Genomic DNA, 14,762 nt, shown 5'->3' on the forward strand with positions numbered 1-14,762 from the left:
ACAATTTACAGACTCCAGTGGTTCTCAACCTGTGGGTGGTGACCCGCATGGGGGTCACATATCAGATATTTACATTACAATTCATGACAGTAGCAAAATTACATGCTAGCAAAATTAGTAGCAGTGGAATAATGGCATGGTTGGGGGCCACCACGACATGTATGAAAGAGTCGCAGCATTAGGGAAGTGAGAACCACGGGCTAATTCTGTTTCCTGGCCTCTTTAAGTTCTTTTCTTTACCACACTTTAGTTTTACCTCAGTAACCAGTGACTGAAAAGAATAATTCCTTCTAGCTCATGGTTGATTTCCTTTTTTTTTTCTTCCCCTTTCTTAGAGTTGGAGTCTGCAGGAGTCCAGCTAAGTGCTTGTAGGGCAAAGACGGCCTTCATAGGTGACATCAGCTCGCAGAGCAGGCCAGAAGCAACAGAGCCCCAGGTCTGGTTTTCATTTACAGTTTGGGTCCGTCCTATGGCAGGGAGGGGAGAAGAGGGGGTCTGGAGGAAGGAAGGAGAAGGAGGAGGAGAAGAAGGCAAGGAGGAGGGAGAGAGAGAGAGGCGGGAGCGAGAGGAGGAGCAGGAGGAAGCCCTGACTGTACCCCTGGACTCTGTCCAGTTTGGAGTTCGGCCTTTCACCAAAGGCTGCTCAGTTCTCCAGGCTTCAGCTCCTAGCAAGGATTGCAAGAGGAGACTGTGTCCTCCGATCCTGGATCCCCCGTTCCTTGGTGAAGAAGGGCTGCAGGAAGAAAAGGAGACTCAGTGAGAGAGAGAAAAATATGCATCCTGGTAAAGTGTGAGTGAGTTTAGAAGCCCAGGGACACTCATCTTCAGGTTTGCTCAGGGTAAGTGTGAATTTTTGCTTGTTTGTTTCCTCTGTGGCATGAAGGAGAAACATTTCACTCAGAGGTGAGTTAGTGGCTCCTACGATCACCCTGCCAGTCAGTTTTCTGTACATATTTTAGGTTTCTGGATGAGTCCTCTGCTTTCTTTCCTTTGTGGTACCTGGGTTTCTTTAGCCTGCTGAAGGTCACAGATTGTCCAATTGTGTCTAGGTTTGCTGCTGCCGGGAGCATCCTGTGCGTCCCTGCCTGCATGCTGTACACCCCTGACTGTGGTGCTCTCTGCCTGCTGGTTTGTTGAAAGTCGTCTCTCCTTCCCCAGACCGGCTGCTTTGTTTGCAGAGGCATCTGAAGGGAGCATAGGGCAACCTGCAGAGTGGACCCCAGAGAGAGCTCATCTCTTTGGGTTCTCCAAGGGTCATGGGTAGGGGTCTACTTTAAAGTGCTGAGAGGCTGGTCAGGCAAACTGCTGTCTTCTGAGTTTGGAGAGATACTGGTACCAGTCACAAGGCTGGGCCGGAGCTTCTCAGCCGTGGCCATTAAGGCTGCTTCATCTTTTCAGGAATATGAAGTCACTGCTGCAGGATCTGTCTGTCCTTTGAGGATGCTTAAGGGAACTTCAGGCCTAAAGTGTGTGGAATGTGATACTAGGGTATCTTTCCCAGTGGATAAGGCAAGGCTCAGGGCTGGGCTGCCCTGGGTTGTCCAGATGGGAGGCCTGTGCCAAGTTGGGAGGCTCAAGGGCTATTCCCTGGCTATGAGGAGGCTGGGTGGGGTTCAGGGCCTCTCTCACTGAAGATGGAAGAGAGTTCCTGGATGGTTGCCAGCCCATTTGGGGACCTATTTCAGGCTACCATGGGATCAATGCAAGGGTGGGGTCAACGGGAAGAGTTCACTGGAGTACTGGAGAGAGGCTAAGTAAAATGAATTTCACAAAAGCCCAGGCAAACTTAGGGACTGGCATGGACTTCAAGAACATGCTCTCATAAGCACCAGTGGGGACAGTACACCCTAGAGGAGGCCATTTCTCTCCCTACCCAGAGCTGATTCCAGATGAAAGCCCCAGAGTCTCAGGGCTTCCAGGGTACTCACGGGACCTGAGGATAGTTCCCAACTTCCCAGAGGAAGCTGAAATATGGAAAAGCCTTTACAATAAAAACAAAATTGCTCTTACCAAAACAATATGGAACCAGCTGGTTGCTGTAGCTGCCACTACTGGGACTTTTGTCTTCCTTGCTGGGTGATTCTGGGCTAGAAGCTTCCAGCGCTGCCATCCTTGGCTTATGGCTGAAGAGGGAGAAGCTCTAAGATGCTGGACCACTGGCTGGGCCCACTTGAGTGGCAGGCTTCCAGCGGCATCCTTTCCTATTGCTGGGGTCATGGCACTGATGACCCAGCAGTAGGGGACCCTCTAGACCTCTGTGTGGGATAGGTTGACAGATTGATCCCCTCAGTGACTGCCATCTGTTACAATCTACTCAAAGCCATAGGGCAGTTGGCTCAGTCTTCACAAGGATACACAACTCATGGGGAAAGACGGGAGGCCCACTTCAGGGAGGAGGGCATGGTGCTGTGGTTGGGATTCCAGTATGGGACTGTCTTATGTCCAGGCCAGCTTGAGGGCATGGAGGGCTCACAGTAATAGCCTCAATTTTGCTCGATTCTGCTGTGGGTTTCTGCTGAGGATGAAGGAATGGGGTTGTAGAACTTCTTTGAGAGAGATTTATAATTGGGAACAGTGGTTCTCTCTCTCTCTCTCTCTCTCTCTCTCTCTCTCTCTCTCTCTCTCTGCCATTCATCTGACTGACACTGGGTGGGGAAAATGGTCAGGATGGGTGACAGAAAATGGCTCTCCTGGATTTTTCCAGTTGTGGGAACTAGAGGGTGTGGCCGCAGTACCTTCCTTGGGGGTGTCTGAGGTATCCTTTGGCCTAAGAGTGTCTCTTACATTGGAGGTGTGTGCCACACCCCATTCTGATGGAGACTGTCAAGCCTGGGAGCCTAATGATGTATCTGAGACAAAATAAGCATGGTTCAGAGCAAGAATCATCTGTGTCTCTGCATTTTGTTTTATCCTACGATAGCTGCATTTTGTGACTTCAGACAGTACAGTGTGATCTATCACTGACCATAGAGTAGGGAAAAATTCCTCTATTCACCCAGCTTCTGGAGCTGTGGGCTTTGACCTTAGTTTTGGAGTGAAACCTACAGACCTCAGTGCTCAAGGCTAAGGTTTTCTGTGACTACCTCCCTCCTTCAGAGTGGGTGGAGGCATTTACCATCCAGGGCTCAGTTTGCTTTCCCGCTCTTTCCAGACGTTTGGTGACTTGGAGAAAGTGCGGTCAAAATAGAGCTGCTGTCTGTGTGGTGACACCACCTGCTCTTATGTGAGATTCCACACTTCGGATTGAAAATTCATTAGTGAGCTGCCAATTGTGTTGTGTGAGGTTCTCTTGCAGGCATGCGAACAATGTTAGCAATGAAACTGCTGTCGTTTCTTTGTGGATGAAGCCTCAAATTGGGTGTCTTCTTGGAAAAGATGGCAGGTGATGTCCAGGGCTGATTGAGACACTGTGTACTGAGAAAGCTTTTCTTCACTGACTGATCTACAGGCAGGAACTGCACATGGTGTCCTGGCTGTGGCAGATAGGCAGTAAAAACTGTCATAAATAGTTGATGACTTGGGAAGTGATGTTTAAAAATCCTGTTGATAGCTCAGGCAAACCCAGAAAATGCTTCAGATTTTAAGAATTACTGTTTTTTTTTAAATTATTTTTAATCATGTACACGCACGTGTGTGGGTGTGAACACGAGTGTAGGTGTCTGTAGTGGCCAGAGGCCTTGGATACCTCTGGAGCTGGCATTGCAGGCAGTTGTGAGCAACCTAACATAAGTGCTAGGAACTAAACTCAGGTCCTGTGCAAGAGCACTGGGTGCTCTGACCTGCTGAACCATCTCTCCAGCCTGCTTCAGGTTTCTAACACAAGCACTGTTAAAGTAGATGAGGACATTTTTCTCTGTTCTCCCGATTATAGTTTTATAAAGCTTCTTGGTGCTGCTCATGGTCCAAACCCCAAGTGATAATTCTCCATAAAAAACACTGCCATCTACATCATGACCGTGAGTGTCTTGTTGGGAAGTTCCCACCAGGTCCTGGTTTTTAAAAGGAGAGACCCTCTTTAGGAATGAATTATGTTTGCAAAATTGAAATTCTTAATGCATCCCAATCTCCCAGGTTTGTGTTGGGAAAGGAAGTTTGAGTGGGTACATAACTGCTTCTGGAACTGCATTCTGGTCTCTTTTCTCTAGAGGGCAGTGTATCCCTTGGAGTGCCTGGAAAATCCAAGTTCCTGGTGGTTTCAAGGGTGGGGTTTCTGGGCTCATGGGGAGTCAACCAATTTACACCCCAGCTTGTGGGTGCCAGTTAGGATTGGCTGCTTCAGTCCAGTCTCTGTGGTGGCCATACATTTAAATTCCATTTTTTCTTCCTTGCTTGTATATGAGCATATAGAAATGAAATTATGCTTTCACACAACACATTCTCTGTTCTTAAGTAATTCCAAGGCAAGAGCCTTAGGCAACTGGGAAATTTTAAAGGAAACATATTGGCTGAATCTAAGTTACAAGCGCTCTCACGGAGAGCATGGGGGCTACAGCACACTTGCATACACACTGTATAATCTCTTATTTGAACACCGGAGAAGGTATTAAAATCCCCTGATCTAGTAGCTCTTAAAGGGTATGTAACCTGCCATTTGCGGCTCTCCCCAGCAGAGGAACAGATTTGAAAGAATTTCACATAAACATCTTACTTTAAGTATTTGTTGATTAAAATACATTGGCGACTCTCTGACTTTTTATCATTTATCAGAGAGGACCTGAGGCACCAAATTCCATCTCAGAGCACCGCTACCTTCTGTCAGTTGTCTCACAACATGTCCTCAGGTTTACTTGTCAATCAGGCTCCTTCGCTCCAGGGTGCTAAGCTCCAAGATCAGGTTGGCAAAATTCATGACTTCTGTTTGGCTATTGAGATATTGAAAAGAACATTGTCTTGGTGGATGCTTTCTTCATACCCTTTGGGGACATGGGATATGTTACTCAGAGAGGTGAAGTGCTGGTGTGTGGCTACAGTGCTAGGAGCAGTAATAAAGCCAGCCCCACCCAATCTTCTACACCTGCATGATGGATTCCACCAGGCGTGCACCCAGGACCCAGGCACGGGGGCGGGGCAGGGTTGGATAAGCCTTAGAAGTACCATGGGAAGAAAGGTATTTTATGTTTTCCAGGTTTTCTTTGGAGTAGGTGTGACAGAGGAGTCAGGCAGAGGAGTTGCCGTTGTTTAAAAATCTCTGGAGGGTCTGGGATCTCTAGCTCAGTGGAGGAGAGTGATTTCCTGTGCTACCGAATCTGGAAGTGGTGACACATGTCTAGAATCCCAGCATTTTGAAGATGGAGGTAGAGGAATCAGAAATTCAGGGCTAGCCTTAGCTACAGTGTAAGTTTCAGTGATTCTTGTGTGAAACTGTCTTAAAAAAAAAAAGAAAAAAAAGAGAGAGAGAGAGAAATGGGAGAAATGAGATAAAGAGAAATCACCTTGCCAAGCTGCCATCCAGAGGCACGACACCTTGCAGGGTCTGGCTGTGCAGAGCCCAGCGCCATTCTCTCTCCTCCCTAACTTTAGCAATCAGGAAATACTGAGAGCTGTTAGTGAGCTGGAGGTGGCCAGGGAAAGCCTCACTGGGAGCCATCTCTGTAGAATCCCCCCAACGTGTTCTGTTCCCTGGATTTCCACAGTCCCAGCGCTTTGGGAATTGTCCACTGGAAGGAAGAACTTATGGGTCATTTTAATTTCAGAATTGACCAGCAGCTGGAGATGACTCAGATCTCAGGGGAAACTATTCCGGGAAACTGGCTTTTCACTTCTGGAATCTTCTCTAGTTGAGTCAGCAGCCAGCACTGGCATCTAGAATCAGCTCAGCTTAAAACCACCTATGCCTTACAGGGGATGTGGTTATCAGAGACCTGCTCAGTCAGACGAGTGGATGCAGATATAACACAGCAGTCCAAAGATCACTGCCAGTTCACACAATTTACCTTGTTTTACTCCTAAATAGTAAATCTGGGGGAGGTTACTGGTAGAGATGGTAAGGAGGTAGACAAACTGATACAAGCTCTGTCTACTTAAGATGAGTTTTTCTCTTACCCTTGAAAGCCAGCAAAAAACATAACTTTTCCTTAGGCTGCGAGAATGCCGTGGCTGCTTGCTTTCATAATTCGGTGGTGGCACACATGGTTTTCAGAGGCTGGTGGAACTCAAGTCACTTGCCAAGAAAGGAAGAAATGGGATAAATGTGAGACGTGCTGCGAACCAGAGCCAACTGTGGCCGATGTCGTGGGTTGGGAAGGAGTGGCTGCCTGTATAAGTGCTTGTGAAGCACTTTGTAGCAGGCTCACTCCCTGACTGCTAAAACCCAGCCAGTCTCTGCCTAACGGTTATAATTAGCTGGATAAACGGGCACAGCATCTCATGTCATCTGGCTGCCACACAGTTCATAGAATGCCTTTTATGTTTCATGGTGGCCTCTGGTACGACAGAGTCAGAACTTTCTGCTTCATGGTTATTTTCGTGTATTTTAGGAATGTATTTTAAAGCCCGTTTCTAAATATCTGGACAATTAGTCTGGAGTTTGCTTCTGCTCCCTCTTTAGGAGACAGGGACACATGTAGCCCAGGATGGCTGTTGAAATTCACCATGTAGCTTTCTTGTCTTGAACTCTGGAAATTCTTTTTTTTTTTTAAGATTTATTTATTTTTTTATTTATATGAGTACACTGTAGTTGTCTTCAGTCACACACTAGAAGAGTGCATCAAATCACATTACAGATGGTTGTGAGCCACCATGTGGTTGCTGGGAATTGAACTCAGGACCTCTGGCAGAACAATCAGTGCTCTTAACCACTGAGCCCTCTCTCCAGCCCGAACTCTGGAAATTCTTGCCTCTGCTTCCCAAGTGCTGCTTCTAGAGAAAGAAAGGAGCTAACCCCTGAGGGGCTTAGCATGTATGTGAGGGGTTTCCTGTCTTCTCCACAGAGGTCTCACTGTTAGAGGTGGCCACACCCTCTCTCTTCTCAGTAGTAACCTATGATGGCTGCTCAGCATGTGGGCCTTGCTCTATGGCGTCCCACCAGGAGCAGCCAGCACCCTCCAGTGCTGGTAGGTGACAAGGAGGGAGTTTGTTCACACAGGATCATATAGGATTAGAAATGTTGAAAGAATTTCTGGTCACAGGAAAGATGTAGATCCAAATTGTTGTTGAGCATTGTCACAGACCAGAAATGCAAGGTCATAGTTGTCAAACAAATGGAACAAACTCAATTTCTGGAGTGTTTCTTTGAAATGTGTGTCCCAAATCATTTGCTTTTGAAGGTTTCTGCCAAGTTGTATACAGTGCTTTAGTAAACCCTGCCCTCTTCTCGTAGGCCTCACCATAGGATCTCTGCAACTAAGGAGTCTGCGGGGGGCAATCAGGGAAAGAATTATTTTATGGCCAGGTGATGGTTTCCCATTTTGTGGGAGACAGAGGCAGGTGGATCTCTGAGGCCAGCCTGGTCTACAGAGAAAATTCCAGGACAGCCAGGGCCACACAGAGAAACCCTGTCTTAAAAAACAAAAACAAAAACCAAACCAACCAACCAACCAACCAACCAACCAACCAACCAAATAATAACCCCTAACCCTCCCCAACAAAAACATACAAACAAACAAACAAACACACGCAAAGCAGGCCTGGAAGCCAGGGATGCTGCTCATGTGGTAGGATGATTACTTAGCATACTCAAAGCCAAGTACCTACTCTGAGTCACTAACTAGTACCATATACGCCATGGTGGTGCATGCCTATATCCCAGGACAAGGTGGGTCTTGGAGTTCGAGGCCAACCTGGTCTACAGAGTAAGTCCTAGGACAGCCAAGGCACCACAAAGAAATCTTGTGTCTAAACACCAAAAAAAAAATTAAAATTAATTAACTAATTAATTGTGTGTGATCATGGCCTCCAGAGACCAGTAGAAGGCGTTGGATCTCTTGGAGCTAGAGTTTCAGGCAGTTGTGTAGATGCCAAGAACAGAACTTTGGGCCTCTGCAAGAACAGTGAATCCTCTTAAATGCTGAGCCCTCTCTGCGGTCGGTCACTATTTTGATTCTTAAAAGTCCAGAAATGAGGGTGGTAAAGGCAGAGTAAAGGAGAACCCTGAACTCTATTGCGATTTGAGATTTCATTCCACAGCTGGGGAGGGGGACGCACAGCTAGGCTCTGGCTGTGGCCCCAGTTTAAGCAGGACAGTGAGGTGTTAATAGAGGCTTCAGAACTCTATAGGAGAGCTGCCCGATTTCATAAAGCAGTGCCCGGAGACACATCAAATGAAAAACTTCAAAATGGGAGCTCTGGATGCACTTAAGTCTTTGTTTTCAAAATTATTTCCTCGTGTGCATGTGTGTGTGTGTCTTTCTTTAAAAAAAAAGATTTCCAGACATGGAAAATGGAAATGCTTTTGAGGAGGCTTAATGAAAACTAATTTCACAGAATTGCAAAATGGCCTGGGAAAGTCTGTGCAATACACTTATGATTTCAAGCTGAAGATTGGGTAGGGCAACCCTGACAACCAAAGGAGTCTCCTGAGACTTCATGTGGGCAGCAACCACGTGGGGAAAGACACCTCAACTTTGTGAAAAAGAGACAGAGAAATACAGGACTTAGACATGCTAACCAGAAAGGGGAGGATACAGTTAATAAGGCACTTGGGTTTTTGAGTCTGTTGCCTTCAGGGCACAGAGTCTCTGACAAAGGACAGCCCACCCCGCCCAGCACAGGGTCCCAGGCAGCCAAGTCTGACTTTTATGTTTTCATATGGGGGAGAAAAAAACCAGACATTCACCAACACCAAGGATGTTTGCCCTTCCTCCCACCAAGACTCTGGGAGTTTCCTGGAGGTCCCTGCCAAAGCTTGCCTAGCCTGTACCATTTCCTGGGCTTCATTTCTTCCCTGGAGCCATGGACCTGAGTCTGGATGCTGGCCCTATCTTGTTTTACCTATATAGCTTTGCAAATCACCTTTCTACATCCGGTTTTAGTTTCTCAGCTTTAACACGGCGGGAGCAGTGAACAGCCACTGGATTGCAGGGAAGGAGGTGGGAAATCCTGTCTCTAAGATAGAAACCCAGTGGCTAATTTCTTCTGCCTAGTGGTTACTTCTCTCTATTCCCTGAGAGTGAGGAGTCTGGCACTGGGAGAAGAAGGGGTATGGCTACATCTGTTCCCCCTCATTAAAAAGAGCAATCCAGGCCACTGTCTGGGAGCTGAGGCTTGACACCTTAGGTTAGTGCAGTGTTGATAAAAGCTCCCTTTCCTGAGAGTGCTTCTTCTGCTCATCCCCGTGAGGATGCGGTCTGATGATGTCAGGGGCTCCTACTTCTTGGGTGAATATTTATTAATGTTTTCATTTACTGTTAACTCTATGGAGTAGCTCATTACATTCTAGAGTTTAGATTTTCTGACAGCAAACTACAGAGACAATTTTTTTTTCAGTTTCACACTTGGGGATCCAGCAACTTGGTTGGACCTCAAAGACACCTCAACCCAGGGCGTCAGCTCTTGCCCTGCTTCTCAGAGGTGAAGGGGCTTCTCCCATCCTCCCCTCTCACTCAACACCTGGATAAAGTCTGGGGGGGAAAAAAGCTTCTGTTTATGCTGTGTTTATTTTGTCTCTCAGAGCCATTGGGTACCTAGGGAGCTGCTCTTTCGAGATGGATGCAGGAAAAATGAACATCTTGGCTCAGGCCACTCACGGAACATTTCCTTAAAGAAGCTCAATTAGCTGGTGGCTTCAAACATCTTCACAGAGCCATGGCATCACCACTTTCAGCTTAGGGAGCACAGAAGGCTAGGAAGGAGCTTTAGGGGTTGCTCCAGCATGACTCACTATGTGACTAATGCATGGTGGGATTAGTGTATTCAAAGGAGTCCCCTGTGTGAGGGGCAGGGATCATTAGCAAACTACTCCATATGACTCATCCACAGTGAGCTCTCTGTCCACATGGTTTGCAGAGCCATCGAAGCATTTCCTGTCCTCAGTGTAGACTCAACAGTGGTCAGACAGCCCTTACCTCAGACCCCACCTTTCCCGTTCCATAGATCCCACGGCTCACTGCCTCAGAGCAAGGTGCTAGAATATTCTTGAATCCTAATTCTCCCACAAGATGCTCCTTGAAAGATGAGTCAGTGGCTCAGCTAGTGAAGTCCTTGCCTTGCAAGCTTGGGGACAGTTGTATCCAAGACTCACGTAAAAAGCCAGGTGTGGCTGTGCACACCTATTGTCCTGGCTCTGGGAGGTAGAGGCAGGATTCCTGGAGGCTCCTTGGTCAGTCTAGCCCAACCGGTGAACGCTGGGTTTAGTGAGAGAGATCTTCTCTCAAATCATGAGGTGGAAACCAGTTGAGGACAACACATAACACTAACCTCTGTGCTCTCCATGTACACACACACATACATGTACACACACACACACACACACACACACACACACACACACACAATGCTACCAAAGCCTTACATTTCCTGAGTTAGCTAAATATTTAAAATCATTGAACTGGAATGCTAGAATGCATGCACATCTTTTGGTTGAAGTTATGATGCTTATAACTCTGATGGAAGGTGATGGCAGGCAGTGACATAGCTGGATTTAGAATCACAGAAGAATGACCCTGTCCCTGGGGCATAGCTCTTTCTGATATGTAGTTTCTGCACGATGGTGAGAGAGTTTTAGAGTTTTCACATATGTTGACCCGGCATTAAAATACAGCTCGAGATGAGCTACAAAGCCACTAGGGACTCTAGACAGATGGACTGTATGCCTGGAGAGGACCCAGAAGGATGCAGGCTCTCCATCAAATGTCTGATCACACAACCAAAGTAGAATGAAGACAAGCATGTGTACAGTGTCCTTTTGTGTTGTCCTGAGTGCACATCATCAGTTAATTTAACACACACACACACACACACACACACACACACACGGGGTGGGGGATTGCACTTGCTTTAGTCTTTTTAATGAAGAAAATCCTAGAATAGTATAGAAGGGTAGGAAGGTCTAGGTTTCTAGGGTGGAACATGGGGTTGGCAGTGTTCTATAGAGTGAAGGGGGTAGAGCTGTGGCAGTGACATGGGGAGAGGGTGACCACCCCATCAGCAGTGGGTTCCATACTGGGCAGCGCCCCACCACTTCCACTGAAGGTGCATTAAGACATGGGCACACTGTAGAGCCATAGGGCTGAGCACCACAGACTGTTCTTTAGAGATGTGTGTTTCTGTGTCTAAGAGGCAATGAACACATCAAGCCAGGAAAACTGGACTGGTCATTTGTATTGTTGCCATAATCTGACATCATTGTGAGAACAATTGTGTGGAGAGCTTCCCCGATGTCATTTTAGAATTGTGCCTCCTTTCTGCTGCTGACATTTGGGCCAGGAATAGTTGTATTGACAGGTGTTTTTGTGGCAGCTGAGCTTAGTCCCTGAAGGCTTGGAATCTGATCCACAGAAAGGGTTCTGAGTCCCAGGTGATACTCACTGTTAATGTTCCTTGGAGAGCTAAACCCATGGCGGATCTGGGAATTGAGTCTCTTGATTATGGTTTCATCTTTGGACATGCCATACGTCAGCCAGTGCTGTGTCCCACTCTTTAAGTCCTAAGGTTTGGCCTCAGGAAGGAGACCTAACAGCAAATCTGTAGGTGAGCTGCAGTGTTCTATGCACTTTGGTCTGTCATCAGGTGGGTGGCAGCCTCAGAAATACTCTTCTCTCCTAACCCCTGCCCCTCCCATTTTGCCAAGTGTCCCACCTTCTCCTCACTCACAGAAAAGCTCCATCACCAAGTATTTGGCCACAGAGCCCTCTGACATCAGTCTCCCAGTGATAATTTTGGGACCATGCAACCATCTCATCTGGGAAAGTTCACACTTGTGTTTGTTTGATGAGAAGCAGTTAGGGTGGACTACAGGACCAGAGGCAAGCTTGTGAGAAGAAGGTCAGACTCAGACACACAAACTTTGGCCTTAGCCAGAGTCTGTACCATGCTAAGATACCAGTTGGGGGAGATGTGACCCTGGTACCAGGTGCTAATGCTCGCACCAGATTCCTATTTTCATAAAACTCAGATCTTTCCTTCAAACATCATCATTTTGTCACTACACACTTCCCTTCCTTCTTTTCCAGGTGTTAGTTACAAGCAGAAACAACTGTGGTGTTATTTGAAGACTGAGGCACAGACACATATGTTGCTTCCCTCTTTGGCACAAAGTCTATGACCCCTCAAAGATCTTCCATATTCAATATCGTTTCTGTCAACTCAAGGATTGATTTTAGGGGTGCATGATTACCTGTGTTTCTAAAAACCATCAGTGGGGCAGGTGAGATGGCTCAGCAGGTGAAGGTGCTTGCCACCTGGCTTGATAACCTTAGTTTGATTCCAAGGACCCTCATGTTGGAAGGAGAGGACCACCTCCTCCAAGATGTTAACTGGCCCCCACGTGTGTGCTTGTGGCACACCTGTTCCACCCCACCCCAGTAAATAAGCAAGCAAGCAAGCAAGCAAACAAACAAACAAACTTGCAGTGATATTTACTGCCTTAATTTTCTAACTTATTTGCTTACTTTGTTGTTGCAAACGCATAAAATGAAGCATCTTAACTGTGTTTAGGCATACAGTGCAACCGCATTAGCCACATGTCCGTGTACCACAGACCTCTGGATGTTTTGATCTTGTAGAAGTTGCTATAGGAATGGAGCATCAATACAGCCTTCACTCCCCTGCAGCCCCCCATGCATTCTAACTCTGGTTACATTAAGCGGCTCATGTGAAGGACTCATACGCTGTTTCTTTCTGTCGGTGTTATTAGTTCCATTTCAATTTAAATTCATTTCGCTTGCTTTGATTGCCCAATTGTACTCATTGATTAGGACTTTCTATTTTCTTAAAAAAAAAAAAAAAACAAACCAGAGAGAAGGTACATTCGCTGTTCAGAAAAGGGCTCCATTTTCAGCCCTGTTTTTTGTTGTTTGGAGATTGGATCTAGTACCTCTCATATGCTAATCAAATGCTCCATCACTGAGCTCTGCCCCAGTAGGGTATTTTTTCCTCCCTACTGTGTGTGATACTTGCTGGAGTTTTCTGGGTATTATCTTTATTTTGTACTGTTTCCCTTCAAGTCCCAGTGTATTGAATGGTTTATTTTATTTAGTAATATCATGACAATGTGTTAAAGCTTGTCAAATGAATTCTCTGAGATGATCATGTGATTCCCTTTGTCTGTCTGTCTATCTGTCTGCCTGTCTGTCTGTCCGTCCATCCATCCATCCCTCTCTCTCTGTCCTGTTTCACATCATCCTTGCATTCCAGGAACACATCCTACTTGGGAATGGTATATCTCTATTTAAGCTGCTGTTGAGTTTGGCTTTCTAGAATTTGGCTGAGCACATCGTTAATCTGTCAGGAATATTGACTGTACTTTTCTTTTCTGGTAGCATTTTTTCTTATTCTTGTTTCAAAATAAGCCTGGGCATATGAAACAACTCTGGAGGTGTTGCTTTTCCTCAGTGTTTTGGGAAGGGTTTGGGCAGAACCTGATTAGTCCTTTAAACATTTGATGGGACTTCCCGCTGCAGCCGCTCACCCCTGATCCTTACTTTCAGGAGGGTTCGACTGTGGACTCAAATTCCCCAGGAGCTCCATCAGCTCAGAGTCTTTATTGTTTTCGACACAGTCTTGGTTACTGACAGTGTGCTCCCAGTATCACACCTTCCTGGCCTCATGGAGTCTTCCCATCCTAACTGCATAATGGTGGAGGCTCTGGTGCAGATTGTGGTACATGACCATTTTGTTCTCCTTTCTCATTCACCCATAGGCAGACTCAAACTTTCCTGAGACAGGGGATATAGAAGCAGTTTACAAGTATTTGGATTTTTAATAAGAGGCCCTGGATTATTGTCCACATTGATTCCAGATAGATTTAGCTGGAGTTTTAATTCATTAGAAGAGCCTCTTGACCATTTGATACCCTAATAATGAGACATAAATTATGAGGTAAGCCCAATATCCCTAGATTAAATGGTTTTCAGTTTCTTAAACCAGACAGACTTTCCCCTTCATCCACAGAATATTCTAGGTGATTCCCACTATCAGCTAGTATGTTTTCAAACTCAGCACAAAGGAAAAAAAAAGTGAGACTCTGAACCAATACTGATGATAGTATTGGCTCTGGTCTCTCCCCTGGGCCTCTTTGAAATACCCTTGGTCACTAGCACCTTCCAGCCTTCTAATGTGCTCATTGGGAGATGCTGAGTCCCACCACCAAAGGCCACGGGTCTCTAATGGCAGAAATCAGTGCTTCGGGGCACAGGGAAGGGGGGGAGGAGGAAGGAGACTTTAGCCTGGATGGAAACCCCCAAGCAACTCTGTGGAGGAGTCTTGAGGAAGACTCCAGCCCCAAAATGATTCACTATTGGAGAGAGGAGGAAGAGGAGGCTGATGAGAAGCCTGAGGAAGAAGAGATGTCAGCAGACAGATGACACAGCCTACTAACCATTCAGAACCTGAACATGTCTGGAAGTCATGTTTGCAGTTGCTAACTGGTGCATGGTGGGAAAGTGGGCAATGAATACTTTGCCCTCAGCTCTGGCTTCATTGTCTCCCAAACAGAATCTCCCTGGGCTTGTTCCATGGTGATGAGATTCAAGGCTGACACATGACAGGGAAAGTGCCGGTTAGCAAGGGGGAAAAGGCACAGTTGAACACAGATCTCACAGCCTTTGGGGAGGCAGAGCCTATTCCCATCAAGAGAACCCGTATCCCCCGTATCCCTACTCCTGCTT

At 46.5% G+C, this 14,762-nt stretch overlaps 1 protein-coding gene across 1 annotated transcript in view; it reads left to right on the forward strand.

Moving 5' to 3' along the window:
• The first annotated feature begins 678 nt into the window (after window positions 1-678).
• Window positions 679-14,762, forward strand: part of Col6a3 (collagen type VI alpha 3 chain) — a 79,235-nt gene continuing 65,151 nt past the window's right edge. The window contains exon 1 of the mRNA XM_028755360.1: window positions 679-839. The gene's annotated coding sequence lies outside the window, so the exon portion shown is untranslated. The remainder of the gene's footprint in view (window positions 840-14,762) is intronic.

This window comes from Grammomys surdaster, unplaced genomic scaffold (assembly GCF_004785775.1).
Source record: "Grammomys surdaster isolate TR1022 unplaced genomic scaffold, NIH_TR_1.0 126059, whole genome shotgun sequence".
In the NCBI taxonomy this organism is placed as follows: Eukaryota; Metazoa; Chordata; class Mammalia; order Rodentia; family Muridae; genus Grammomys; species Grammomys surdaster.